General features: G+C 39.1%; 1 long non-coding RNA gene across 1 annotated transcript; it reads right to left on the minus strand.

Moving 5' to 3' along the window:
• Window positions 1–8,598: 8,598 nt before the first annotated feature.
• Window positions 8,599–10,014, minus strand: LOC308134581. Its single transcript, XR_013936775.1, has 3 exons — window positions 9,463–10,014; window positions 8,847–9,003; window positions 8,599–8,722 (listed from the first exon to the last, which is right to left on the minus strand). It is a non-coding gene; the product is annotated as an uncharacterized lncRNA (long non-coding RNA).
• Window positions 10,015–14,448: the final 4,434 nt, after the last annotated feature.

A 14,448-nucleotide genomic window follows, 5' to 3' on the forward strand; every position in this document is an offset into this window, starting at 1 on the left:
CCTTTCACTTTTAGAAACACTCCTTTCAAAAATGTCATGTCAGTCCAGGAGGTTTGTACACAGTAGTAAAGTCCAGTGTCCATCATCTGAGTTTGATAAATATATAGAATAAAAGTTCCAGGTCCTTGTTGGGTTGTAAAATGAGGAGTTTGATTAACTCTTTCAATATCATAGCCAGTTGTTCCTCCCAGGAATTCAGGCTGTTTTCCAGAAAGGATTCTGAACCAATACAGAATCTTGTCACTCTGGTCTTTCCCTCGAGGACACGTCAGAAACACACTTTGTTGAGCAGCAACAGACTTTATCTCAACCTTCTCATCGTCTGTGCAGCCTGAAAGAAACAAGCAAAATCTTCCAGTGAATAAAACCAAGAGAATATTAAATGTACCATCATCATTCAGTGTCTATTTGCAGAATGTGACACTTCATCAAATACTTACTCGCGACTCTGATCATCAACAGAAAACAAACTATGACCAGCATTTTCTGAGGAGTCCACCACTGACTGCTACAATCAGAGCGTCTCTACTTTATTTGTAATCTCATAAAGTGGGAGGGTCAGACGTCACGACCATCTGATTGGCTTCTCATCACACTGAAGGATGTGATGAGAAACACGTGGAGGAAATACTTTGTAGTAGCAACCATGCACCTGAAACACATGAAACAACATCAACAGCAGGCTGTATGGTTGTATCTGTGTAAACCTCACACGGTGAACACAAAGAGACCAACCCAAGAAGGACACAACGTTTTTGAACCGATACTGAAGAAATGGTGGTTTAAACCCCTCTTTTCAGAGCATTTTAAAATTGTACACAGCTTACCTATTTCACCATTCTCTCCAACGTCTACTCTGGTAAAAGCTGTTATAATTTTAATATCACAAACATGCAGGACATGAATGACAAAACTACAGCAGTAAAACAAATTACTGTCTTTTTAAACAGAACTCTAAACAAAACCTCATCAGAACCTCTCAGACAGTGGCTGCTTTTTTAAATCACTGGAAGACTTTACTTTTTAAAAAGGCTTCACTTTGTTTGACTGTGTGCTTCTGGCACTTTGAGATTTGTTTAAAAGAAATTTGCTTTATAACTAAAATATATTATTATCTCTGGATTCTGCATGTTCCTTTACTGTGGCTGGCTTAAGAACAATAGAACTGAGACTGTTAAGAATGAACACAATCATTTATTATACAAAGATGTTCTCACCACATGGTCAGCTGTGCAGGACAGCCATGTTCTCTCCAACCTGAGGCCAGAAGAAAGAGAGTGAAACCGAAGGAACAGACTTTTGAATGAGAGAAGCAGACTTCCTATATCCAGGTCCTCCCTGTGACCCTTGACCCCTTGACCACTCCGGCCAACAGGGTTGGGTAGTAATGGATTACATGTTACGTAATTAGGATACAATTTTTTTTAACTGTAATCCGTCCCAGTACATAAAAAAATGTGTAATCTCGTTACAGGTATATTGGATAAAAACTGGGATTAGTGAGCAGGATTACAATAGAGAATCAGATGGAATGAACTAGAACTGCAGTGTCACATGATCCGTCCACCGGCATTGCGTCACTTCCTGACGCTTTCTGGCTGACCAGCACTGACGCGTTGCCATGGATACTGCAGCCAGCTGCTCTCATCACTATGTTTAAAGTGGGAGGAGTCTCTTCACCTCTCTGTACAATGCTAATGACGCCTCCCAGCAGTGAAAGTGACGTGAACGTCCAGGAACTCAACGTCTCACCTGAAGAAACATCTGGGAGGATAAAACCTGCTCACTTTACTGAAACACACCTGGACTCTGTCAACTAGTGTTATTAGCTCATAACCTGCTAGTAACCTGCCCATACCAGTACTGGTGCCGATGGTAGGAAGACATTCTCAATACGTTTAGAGTCGAGGTCGGCAACCCGCGGCTGCAGAGCCTCATGTGGCTCTTTCATCCTTATACTGCGGCTCCGAGTGGCTTGGGAAAATAAATTATAAGTATTTAATTGAAGTGTATTTTATTTGTGTTAGTTTTTGTTTTGTTTTTTTGATTTTAGTTCTAAATTGGAAGATTATTGTGATCTTGAAATATTAAAATAAAATTATATTTCATTATTGTGTATTATTTTTCGTCGCTCAAAATAAACGTCACACTCGCGGAAGCAGATATACCCGCCAAAACGCCGTACATTTGTCGAGCCTTCTAACCCGAGGTCGGCCAAGTATGGAGAAATATAAGAAAAGAAAAATATCTGAAGATAATAGAACGTTTCATCATGCCTGGGCAGATTCATTTGCATTTATCTCTGACGAGAGTGGCCTACCTGTATGCCTAATTTGTGGAGAAAAACTGGCTAACAATAAAAGGTAAAATGTCGCAAGACATTTCAATAATACACACAGAGCCTAGAAATATCCAGAGGGAGAAGAGAGAAAAAAAGCTGTTTCTGAACGGATGCGGAAGGCTGATCTGAGGAAAAATCAATTCAAGAAGTGGGTGAAGTCTGCAAATTCAACTCCACATGCAAGTTTTGTGGCCGCTCAGGAAATAGTCAGGCATGGGAAACCGTTCACAGATGGAGAATATGTGAAAGAGTCATTCATTAAGATTTCAGAACACCTATTCGTGGACTTTAAAAACAAGCATGAAGTTGTGCAGAAAATCAGAGAGATGCCTCTCTCTGCGAAGACTGTCAAAGACAGAACCATTAAGATGGCAGAAAACATCACAAAACAGCAAATTAAAGACATCAGTTCAGCTGCAGCGTACTCAATCGCCTGTGATGAGTCCAAAGACAAAAGTGACATTGAACAAATAGCGCTGTTCTGCCGATATGTGAACTCTGCTGGACCGCAGGAAGAAATGGTTGAGCTGATACCACTAAAATGCCAGACATGGGGGGGAGGACATCTGTGAGGCTGTGCTTGATTGTTTAAGAGCCAAAGAAATAAAAACCACCCACCTAGTGTCAGTGGCTGCCGATGGGGCAGCGAGTATGACGGGAGCGCACAGGGGCTTTGTGGCCTCGCTGCACAAGTCACTGGATAGAAAGCTGCTGACTTTTCACTGCATCCTGCACCAAGAGGCATTGTGCACACAAACTTTTCCTCCAGAATGCACAGAGGTCATGAATGTTGTCATTCAGATTGTCAATAAAATATTGGCAAAAGGTTTAAATCAGCGCCAGTTCCGTTGGTTACTGGATGAGGTGGAGAGCACATACTCTGATCTCCTGCTGCAGAACACAGTCCGGTGGCTGTCCAGAGGACAGGTGCTGAAACGTTTTGCTGCATGTCTGGCAGAGGTGAAAACTTTCATGAGCAGCAAAGGGCTCAGCTTTCCTGAGCTGGAACAGCCAGAGTGGCTGGAAAAGCTGCACTTCGTGGTGGACATGACAGCGAACCTGAACACGCTGAACACAACTCTTCAGGGGAGAGGAGGCACAGCGCTACACATGCTGCAGGAGGTGTTAGCGTTTGAGCGCAAACTGACAGTTTTAGCCAGAGATCTACAGAGAGGCACACTGTCTCACTTCCCCTCTTTAAGGGAGTTCAAAGAAGCTCACAAGGTGATCAATTCAGAGTATTTGCAGTCTGCAATCACCACAATGTAAGCATCGTTTGGGAAACGATCCCGTGAGTTCAGAGAGGAAAAAACCACACTGTCCTTCCCCGTCACTCCCCTGACCATCGGTCCATCCCTGCTAAATGTGACGGCATTTACAGGCGTATGTCAACCTGACCTGGAGCTGGAGCTGGCTGACATCACTGACAAAGACATGTGGGTGTCCAAATTCAAACGCTTGACAGAGGACCTTGAAGACGTTGCCCGTCAGAAGGCCACTCTTTTTGAGAATCACAAATGGAGTGATATTGAGAACCTTCCAAGACCGGACAAACTTGTGTTTGGTGATATAAGAATGACGGCTCATGGCATTTTTTTGATTTGTTTGCTACATGGATAATTTAAGTTCAGCTTTTTAATTCATTTTAAAGAGACAGTGAACTCGGCGTGTTGCTTTTTTAGTTATTATTAAAAAAAACAACAAAAATAAAAGGCTGTGGCAGGACGAAGGATGAGGCAGAGCTGAATCTTGGAACACGTCTTTATTGTAGCGAACACAGAACTGGACTGGTACAGCCCACAAAAGCCCCGGCGTGGGGCCCCTTTACCCAGAGTTCTTTGGGTGAGAGGCCTGGCTCCTAGCAACCGCCACAAGGCATTTATTAAAAAGAAAATAAAAAATATTTAAAAAATAAACTTTCTTTTCATGCTTCGGGGTTAACCCCAGCCGTACACCTTGGTGCTTTGACTACCCTTAAGGATGGGCTACCCGTTATTATTTTTTCAAGAGTTCAAAATGTTCAAAATGTGTTCATTACATAAATAACATTTAATTTTCTCTTCAGCACTTCGTGGATTTCTTAAGCAACACACTATAGTTGTTTATACAAAGTGGAATGTTAAGAAAAAGCAATATATACAGTGTTTTCTTCATTTTAGATGTCAAAATGTATTTGCGGCCCCCAATGTTTTCTTTTCCGTGGAAACCGGGTCCAAATGGCTCTTTGGGTGTTAAAGGTTGCCGACCCCTGGTTTAGAGGATCTCACGTTTTAGGGATTAATTGCGGGGGACAGGTGCCATTACTTTTTTTTTTTTTTTTTAAGTCTGCTCCTTGACTGAGCATGGGGTTGTTCAGTTATTATCAATCAATGATTCATGCTGCCAGATACAGTCTCTCAAACATTCATATCTAGTCAGGACAAAAACATTAAAACCAATGAGGAAAGGAAACTAGAGAGAGAGAGAGAGAAAGAGAGAGAGAGAAAGAGAGAGAGAGAGAGAGAGAGAGAGAGAGAGAGAGTGTTTTGGAAAAGATGGGCACATTTTCTTGAATAGAAATTTAAAGCTTTATTTGTATTGTGGTTTTGATTCTTTAAAAAAAAACTAAAAAATCAGTGTTGGACACCTGATTGGTGACTGAGTTTTGATATAGTTCAAAGCTTGTTCAGTGTAGTTTGTGTATAAGACGTGTCAATACACTGAGCAGAACACACATTCTATCTCTTGTCTTTATTTTTTATGTTTGCTGGTGAAGTAATCCAAAATTAACTAAAAGTACTCTGGTACGTTACCTTTTTATTTTAGTACTTGGAGTAAGTTACTGATTACATTTTTTGAGTAGTAACTTGTAATTGTAACGGATTACAGTTTTCAAGTGTTGTGATCTCACAAGACCACAGAAAGTTTGTTCAGTTCTAAGGAAAGACAATTTTCATTTATCATGATACACAGTCATGACATATGAATTTGGACCCAGGAATGTGGTTGACCATCACACCCAGTGGGGGTGGAACTTTTTCCACGGCAGACCCTCCCCCACTTTCTGTTCAAAAGACGCTTCCCCATGAACTCAGCCAGTCACTGATTGGTTGAAGCTCTCAGGATTCGACACCTTCGAATCCACAAATTTTCAACAAAAAGCCTGCAAAACCAGTTTTGCAGTGAGTCTTCCCTGAGTAGGTGGGTTGCTGGAGGCAGCTCACCCAGCGTTAGCATACAGCTAACCCCAGAGGCCTGCAACCAGGGGCCTTCACTCCTCAACTCCTCTGCTGACCTGACCACGAGGGTCAGACCTTCCCCTGATCCAGAGACCAGCACCCAGAGTCTGATCTCCCATCAACCAGGGAAAACCAACCAGTTCCTCCAGGACGGACCAGGGAAACGACGCCTCACAGAACTTCTTTGTGTTTTCCTCACCCAGCAGGAAAACCATCACAGACCTGAGCGACCAGCTCCTCAGTCTGGACAAAAGGAACAACCAGGAGCTGCAAAGAAGGACTCCTGAAACATCAACTTCATCTTCTTCTCCTCAGCCTGCAGAACCAGCAACCACAGTTAGCAGGAGGTGCTAACTACAGGAGAAGACACCAGCTTCCCTCCAGCAGGACGACAACTGAACTCCTTCAAGGAAGTGGTAACAACAACTGGGCATTACTCGAGATTAGTTAAACCTGATGCTATGATAGAACTGATTAACTTTCATGAAGATGTGTTCATTCTGTTACAGTGATTGAGTTCTATAGATAATGATATTAGGAGCAGTTATCAACCTGTAAACCAACGTTTGCTCTGCCACAGACACAGGGTCTGCATGCTAATCTTTGCTTTACTAACTAGTTAACTCACAACCCTACACATATCACATCAAAGACAACATCACACCATAACTGAACACCATCTGATGACTCCTGACATTTCACAGAGCAAATTGCATTCACATCAAGTCATTCTAGAAATGGTCCTTTAGCAGAGACACACAGGAAGCAGATGCTAACAACTAGCTTCCATGTTCCATTGTTCTCCAGCACATGTAGACCGTAAGGTGAACCCTGTTATCGTTTCATCTCGCTCCGACATCTGCGAACTACACAATCTTTAGCTCATAAAAAAGAACGACTTCTGTTAAGTATACAACCAAAAGTTCGTCGCAAATAAACCTGCCGATTATTTACGGCGAGGCATTTCATGTCGAACTAGTTTCTTCAGAGCGTAATAAGATTTTGGTGGTACGACTCGTCACGTGATCGTGCTAGACCAATCACGTAGCTCCATTATGACAACAGCCCAGAAACATGGCGACGTCGCTAGCTTTATTCAACATCACCGATAGAGGAATTATATTATTTTATTTTATGTATCATCCTTGTTGTACCTATTGTTGACTTATTTTTATTTATTTATTCTTCCTACTACTACAGTAGTGTTATAATTTTGTTATTTTCAAGCTGTATTCGATATATTACTGTATTGTTGTGCTGTCCCTTTGTGCTTGATGTGCTGTTGCACAGGAACGTATACCTTGTTCGTTTTGTAAAATGTATTCAATAATAAAAAAAAAAAAAATATATATATATTGTTGGAATTCTTACCTGTGTTCCCCTGAATTCCTGCATGTTCGTTTGATCCGGGAGAGGCAGAAAGAGAGCGTTAATTTCTTCAATAATGTATTTAATAATCACACAAACAAGAGATTACAAAAATGCATATCAGATTATACAATGCTACAAAATTCCACATATCAGAGATTACATCTATACGAGCTCGGACCGTTCTTCCTTGCAGACCCAAGTATATAGGCCAGGTTTACAATGAAGAAGGGCCCCGTTGCAACGCGGGGTTCATATTTATACATTTGCATACGACACTTCAACCTCACATTGGTCAGTTCCTCGTGATGTATGCGTTGCTATGGTGAAGTCGCTATTCCTTTGTCTCCAAAACTGCTTAAAACTGTTTTTACTCAGAGCTTGATGTTCCGTGGGACCAAAGTGACCTCTGACCTCTTATCTGTTCCAATCTTACCTTTACCATAAAATGTGCAGAATGGAGCACTGAGGAGACATCGCCAACCAACTTGGGATGTCCCTGAACATTAATTTACAGCTTTGTTTTTCCCAACTTTAGCAGTGGGAGAAATCCCAGCTGTGTAGGAAGATAACAATACAATGTGTTCAGTTGTCCCACAGAAATCAAATGTTTAACTTGTATATTCCTTCAATATATATAGAGGAATTCTACCAAAAGTCTTCTAAAGCGGGTCAAATGGATACTAAACAGTGCTTTATACATAACCGCCTCCAAGAAGAACAATGAGGCAAATAGACAATAAGGTGAAATTTTAATGTTCATGTCGTTTTGATCAATAAAGGGCAATAATTGTAGATCAATGACAAGGACCATTCATTTATTAATTCCTTCATTTATTCACTCATAACTAAATACAAAAATGATTAAGCATAAAATAATCTGCATGGAAAACATATATACATATTTACAATATATATAACAGCATACGAAAATGAATGCTAATATTACCAATGTAATCAATGCAATAGCCTACAATTCTCAGACAATTGCCTACATGCTAGTCCTCACTGTCAGTGTCAGGACAGTTGTCATCTTCCCTCTCCTCGATTTCTTTTTTATTTGAGCAGTGGCAACACCTGCATAAGTCTGTGCAACAGAGTCCTGCAGAGACACATGAACATCTGCCCGTCTCACAGGCACTCTCTTTGCAACTGCAATGTATCACATGCAAAACACTGTCAGGGGCTGGATTTCTTGTCATCCATGTGACTTGTAGGTTTCCATCTTCCAGATGCCAACCATGTCCAGCGGGTGATGGAGCACCTATCTTTTGCTTGACACAAGACTTCAGTGTATCCTGTCTGCAACACAACACAACAAAACACCAACAATTACACCAGAGTACCATCAAAAACATAGGCAAAAGGTGGGCTTCATGATGGTTGTGGCTGGTATAGCCATTTTCACAAAACAACACAGAGTGGTATAGGGGATACTAAACATTACAGGCTGTAACAGATTTCACACCAAAGACGGCCAAGAAAAGCATACATCCCAAACCACACCATCAGCTGTTTCTTTTCCTTGTTGCCAAATAGTACATGTCTGTACGGACAGCAAGCTGAGTAGTCACACACGTTTCATGTCAAATTGGCCTTGCATGTTACAAATAATAATAAATTGCCTCGAAATGACCTGTAGTTTGAAGCATCAAGACCTTCACTTGTCTTCACCAGTTCAATGAAGGTCTTCCTCAGCTGCCCCATTCTCAGCACCTCCTGGTTGACAAGCAGCCTTTGACGGATGATCCTCTCACAGAAAATCTTGTAGCTGATGTCAAACGTTGGTTCATTCCTAAAGAAAGAAATAATAATTTTGAAGACAATAAACATATTATGATTGATTGTGTTCACATGCAAAATACAGAAAAATACATTCTACTCCATGTTTATTTATGTAAAGAAAATAAATGACTTACTGTTCTTTCTCTGGTCTGGCAGGCTCACTCAAAAACCTGGTGTACTGTAGGTAACAGCTCTTGTGCTACTGCACCTCCAGAGCCACACAGTCTTTGTCTTTGATGTGAATAAGAATGCTGTGGTCGTCCTTTAACTCAGCAGCTTTCTGCAACTTGCCTTGTAGAATGAATAGATAGATAGATAGATATACTTTGTTTATCCCGAAGGAAATTAAGCCGTCCAGTAGCATCAAGTAACATCAATGCACAGACAAATGACATCCACACAAACATACAGTACATACTACCCTATGACATCCATCCATACAAACATACAGTACATACTACCCTATGACATCCATCCACACAAACATACAGTACATACTACCCTATGACATCCATCCACACAAACATACAGTACATACTACCCTATGACATCCATCCATACAAACATACATACTACCCAAATGCAAAAGTAAAAGATATAATTGTGTGCAGTGTAGTTTGTAGTATAGTTTAGTTTGATTATAACACGCTTCGTGTTCAGGAGCAGTGAGGCTAGTCATTCAACTACTGTGTCTTTGTGTGTGTGTGTGTGTGTGTGTGTGTGTGTGTGTGTGTGTGTATTTTTGCTTACCTGCTGTTAAGGTTTCTGCTTTTGACAAAGCTTCCCTTTGTCGTCTTCCTGCTTTGACTTTGTATGTTTCCTTCTTCGTGCATATAATGCACAGGGCAGGAAGGACGGGGCCAGAGCTGGAGACGGGGAGGTCTGACCTGGATCTAAGTCTTTTTGTTGGATGTGTAGGGCTCGGAGTCGTTCTGCTCCATGTCGATGGGGTGGCCTCGCTTCTTAAGGAGCTTTCCGTGTCATCTCCTCTCTCTCTCTCACGCGCGAGACGCCTTTCCACTTTTGCAATCGCATTCTTGTCAATAAACCTTCGATAACAAGTAGGGTGGAAGGCAGCGTCCTCGGGAATGTTTTCAAAATCCAAATCAAGGCAATGTTTGTGGTTTTCAGCTACGTCTTGGCACTCACCCCTCAACTCGAGCCACCGTCGTAGGCTGTTCCTGTAAGTATCCCAGCGTGCGATTGTGAAATCCTGATTTTTTTCCATGTTTCACTGATGCTATGTGCATATAGCACCGTTTATGTCCCGAAGAATTTGCTTTTTTACCACTTTCTGGTAAGTTTTCCTCTTCTTCCGTACCCACTCGACGAAACTCCGGGCGCTTCCATCTTGGCTTGTGTTGATCAAATTCGGCTTTCCTATTGGTCTAAAACAATCACGTGTCAACCGTGGCACCTCTCGCGGACTAAAATGTTATTACGCCGTGAAGACGCTAGTTCTGTATAAAATGCCTCGCCGTAAATAATCGGCCTTAGCGGACACAAAAGCCCTGGACTTACTACACACACACCACGCACCTTGAGAGACACACACACACACACACACACACACACACACACACACACACACACACACACACACACACACACACACACACACTACTTATCTTAATTATTGTTTATTGCTTAATTATTTGCTTAATTATTGTTTATACTGAAGGTATATTCGTCTATTTTACCTATTGCTTTTTTTTTTTTTAACCATGCATGCCCCTGTCTTTCCATATTGCTGCTGCTGGAACTGTGAATTTCTCTTGGAGATCATTAAAGTATTTATCTATCTATCTATCTATCTATCTAGACTTCCTGTTCTCTGACAACCTCCATTTGAATGTAGTTTCTTGTGATCCGCCATCTTGTTTTGTAGTTCCAGCACACGTCTCACACACACACTCCCTCCAACTCTCTCTCTCTCTCTTTTTCTCTCCACACACACACATCTACACACACAGCTGTATATAGGTAGTTAGAATCTGTGTTTTATTTGTTTTCATTGTAAATAAATATAATTTTTGGAATCATACTTGCTGTTTTATTAATGAGCACAACGGTGAATGAAATGTCGACCTCTTCTGTGTCAAGAACTCCAAAATCCTTCAAGCTTTACTGTTAATTCTGGTAATTGTAATTAATTTAACTATTAATTCAAATTCCTGATTAACTGTTTAGTATATCTTATGAGACTGATATAACTGAATTGACTATCATTTCCTGTTACGACAGGTGGAGCTCCGAGGTTTCTGATACAGATCAGATTAAATTTCAATAACATAATTAATAACTATCTTTGATCATTATTAATCATTATCGATAGCCAACCACAGCATAAATAATGATTCCTTATGATGTAAGAAATCCCTACACAAGTAACCTTCCCAACCCTGCCAGCCAATTACAATGGCTCCTGTCCTCTGAGGTGGGCTCCAGTGGGTCCTTGTTTACATTTCAACACCTCTTGTTCAAGTATCAGTGAAGCCAACATGGTGGAAAATGTTGACTTCAATGTCGAGGTTTTGTCTGACAGTGAACCTAAAATGATGCACTACATGGAAGAATTCAAGTTCAAATAACAATAATAATAATACTAATAATAATGACAATAATAATACATATTATTATTATTATTATTATTATTATTATTATTATTATTATTATTATTATTATTACACTTATTATAAAAAATTAAACTGCAGATTATTGTATCTATCATTCACATCACCCCGATCAGAAGTGTCCTTGTCTAGATTGTACATCTGTATCAGGGCTGGCCCAAGCGTCCGTGGGGCCCTTAGTAGAATTTGATTTTGGGGTCCTCTATTTCTGCCAATAATGTCATTCACACACCTACTATGATCCAGAGGTGGACCGTCGGGGTCTTCAAGACCTTCTCTGCAGGCCTAAGAAAAAGATCTGAGTCACAGATGTTGATTATATTTTGTCCATCAATAACTATTAAAATGCTTTCACAATAAATAAAAAAATTAAAAAAAGTAGAATCTATTGTGAGAACCTGTAACTGAAAATATAATACATAATAAATAATTTAATTAAGTAATAATATGTAATTAAATTCGATTTTATTTCCTTCTTCACATTACATTTTTCAGTTTGACTTTTATGAAAACATGAAAACGTCATGAAGTTGTAAAGCTCTGAATTGTAATCATTATATTAATCATGGCTTTTTTAAGTCACACTGTTCCCCGTCTGGTTTTATCACTAATCACATTGTGGTGTATTGAGACAGAGCACCGTGTATTCATATGTAGTTTAACACATAAAATAAATTAAAGCGAGGATTTATATAAAAATTATATTTTATCAATTTAGAAATCAGTTTAGAAAATTCATCATTTGAAATTTATCAAAATCACATTTTTAAATAAAAAGAAAGTTGATATAAAAGCAAATCGATGTAAAAAAAAGAAGAAAAAGAAGTAGAATCTATTGTGAGACCCTGTAACTGACACTTCCTGCTGCCTCTGTGACCCGGACCCGGATAAGCAGCAGAAAGTGGATGGTTGTTTCCTTCATAACATTACATTTTTCAGTTTGACTTTTATTATAACATGAAAACATCATAAAGTTGTAAAGCTCTGAGTTGTAATCATTATATTAATCATGGCTTTTTTAGATTTTTTTTTAGAAATCAGTTTAGAAAATTCATCATTTGAAATGTATCAAAATCACATTTTTAAATAAAAAGAAAGTTGACATAAAAGCAAATTGATGCAACAAAAGAAAACATGTTTGAATAATTGTGTTTTATTTTACTGAAGGAGATAAACAAGATGTGTAAAGAAACTTTAGTTTTGATTTGTTTAAAATGAACTGATCCAGGTAAAAATGTGCAGGATACCTTCAACACGCTGTCACAAGAATCAAGAAAAAGAATGTTGAATAAAAAAACACACTCGTCCAGAACAATGGAGAATAGTTTCAAAACTTCATGGTGGATTAAATTATTTTGAAGAAATTACATCATAGTTGGCATAAAGAGAGTAAAATGAGCAGAACATATTTATATTTTCAATGAACCAACTGAAATAAAGTTTATTGTGATTGCTTTATGATCACAGACATGAAATTCAAGTCAGATACTTGGTTACTTATCAGAGGCGGAAAATAACTGATGAACACTGAAGTGAAGCTGCTGCTACTTTTTATACATTTTAATTGATCACAATGCATCAAAACATCAGTTTCTTTTCCTGGACTTTTATTTACTTTGGTTAATAGCAGGCAGTCATTAAACTTGACTGGATATTCATGCAATAATGACGTTCAAGGTGATTTCATCTAAAAAAGTTGGCATTTTAATTTAAACTGTGGCCTTGTTTGGTAGTAATTTACATTGAATATAAAAGTACATAACATGATATAAACTGTACTGGAGTATAACACAAGTAACCCAAATTACTACTTGATTACAAAAATGAAAATACAGTACACATAATCTCTTCCTTGCACCCTGGTAGCTACGTATATTTGCAATCAGGAATTGTATTAAAAAAAGAAATCACATCACCATCATTTATCAGACTGAGATTGTAAATGATTCAGTGAAAACGCACGTCAGTGTAGATCGTCTCTCTCTGAGCCGACTTTGAGTTTCCTCTTTCTGCTTTGGGAACTTTTCTCCTGCTGAAGGTCGGTGCAGAATAGGTCAATGAAGCTTCTTCTCTCTGAAGAAATAGAAGAAAATGTAGAAATATTACAACTTTATTTATATAAAAATAACAGAAATGAACTTTTCCAGTTATTTCATCCAGAGACTTTACCTGCTGATCACTGCTGGACGCTTCAGAGTCTGTTTCAACAGAGTTTAGTGGAAAATGTGATTAATTAATTGAACGCCGCACTCAGATTTCACATTATATTAAATCAACTTGTATTACCACGGGTACAATCCTTCTTCTTCTTGGTCCAGATGAGATAAACTAAAACAATCACACTCGCAGCCAAAGCAACGCAGACGATAGAAAGAGCTATTACTGTGTTCTTCAAAGCTCTCATGATGGGATCTGAGAAAATAAAACATTCTATGATCATGATTATATATTTTTTGAAGTTTAAAAACCATTTTCCTAGTAAACTAGTCTGCACTGACCTTTAATGTCCAGTTTTCCAAACATGATCTCTCCACATGCAGCCACAGCACAGTGATAAGAAGCAGCATCAGAGACACTGACCTTCTTAGAGAAGTTATAGAAACATTTCTGTGAAGCGTTTCCACACTCTGCACCGTCTCCAGCAGTATAAATGAAACTGGGGTGAGATTGATCTGATCCGGCTCTGAACCAGTAAACTGTGTAATGTTCTGGACATGTTTTGTTCTCAGAGTCAGAGAGAACCGAACACTGCAGAGACACCGACTCTCCTGGAGGGACCGACTCAGACGGAGGAGCTTGACTGATGCTAGAGGCGACAGACTGGGGTCCTGGAAGTACCAAATAAAAAGTAAGAAACCAGTTTAAGAAAATATATTAATGAATACATAAGTTGGTAAGTATATCTCTTAATCAATATGGAAGTGAGAAAAAGTGATTAGAAAAGTAAGCAGAACACAAGTAACCAAATAAATATGCAAGTAAGAACATCATTGTAAATAAATAATAATAAATAAATCAATAAACAACAATTAGATGTATATGGAATGAAGGAGTTAAGTGTGTAATTAAAGAAATCAAATGCATAAGAATATGAAAGACTGCA

The sequence above is a fragment of the Blennius ocellaris genome, assembly GCF_963422515.1.
Source record: "Blennius ocellaris genome assembly, chromosome: 9".
NCBI lineage: Eukaryota > Metazoa > Chordata > Actinopteri > Blenniiformes > Blenniidae > Blennius > Blennius ocellaris.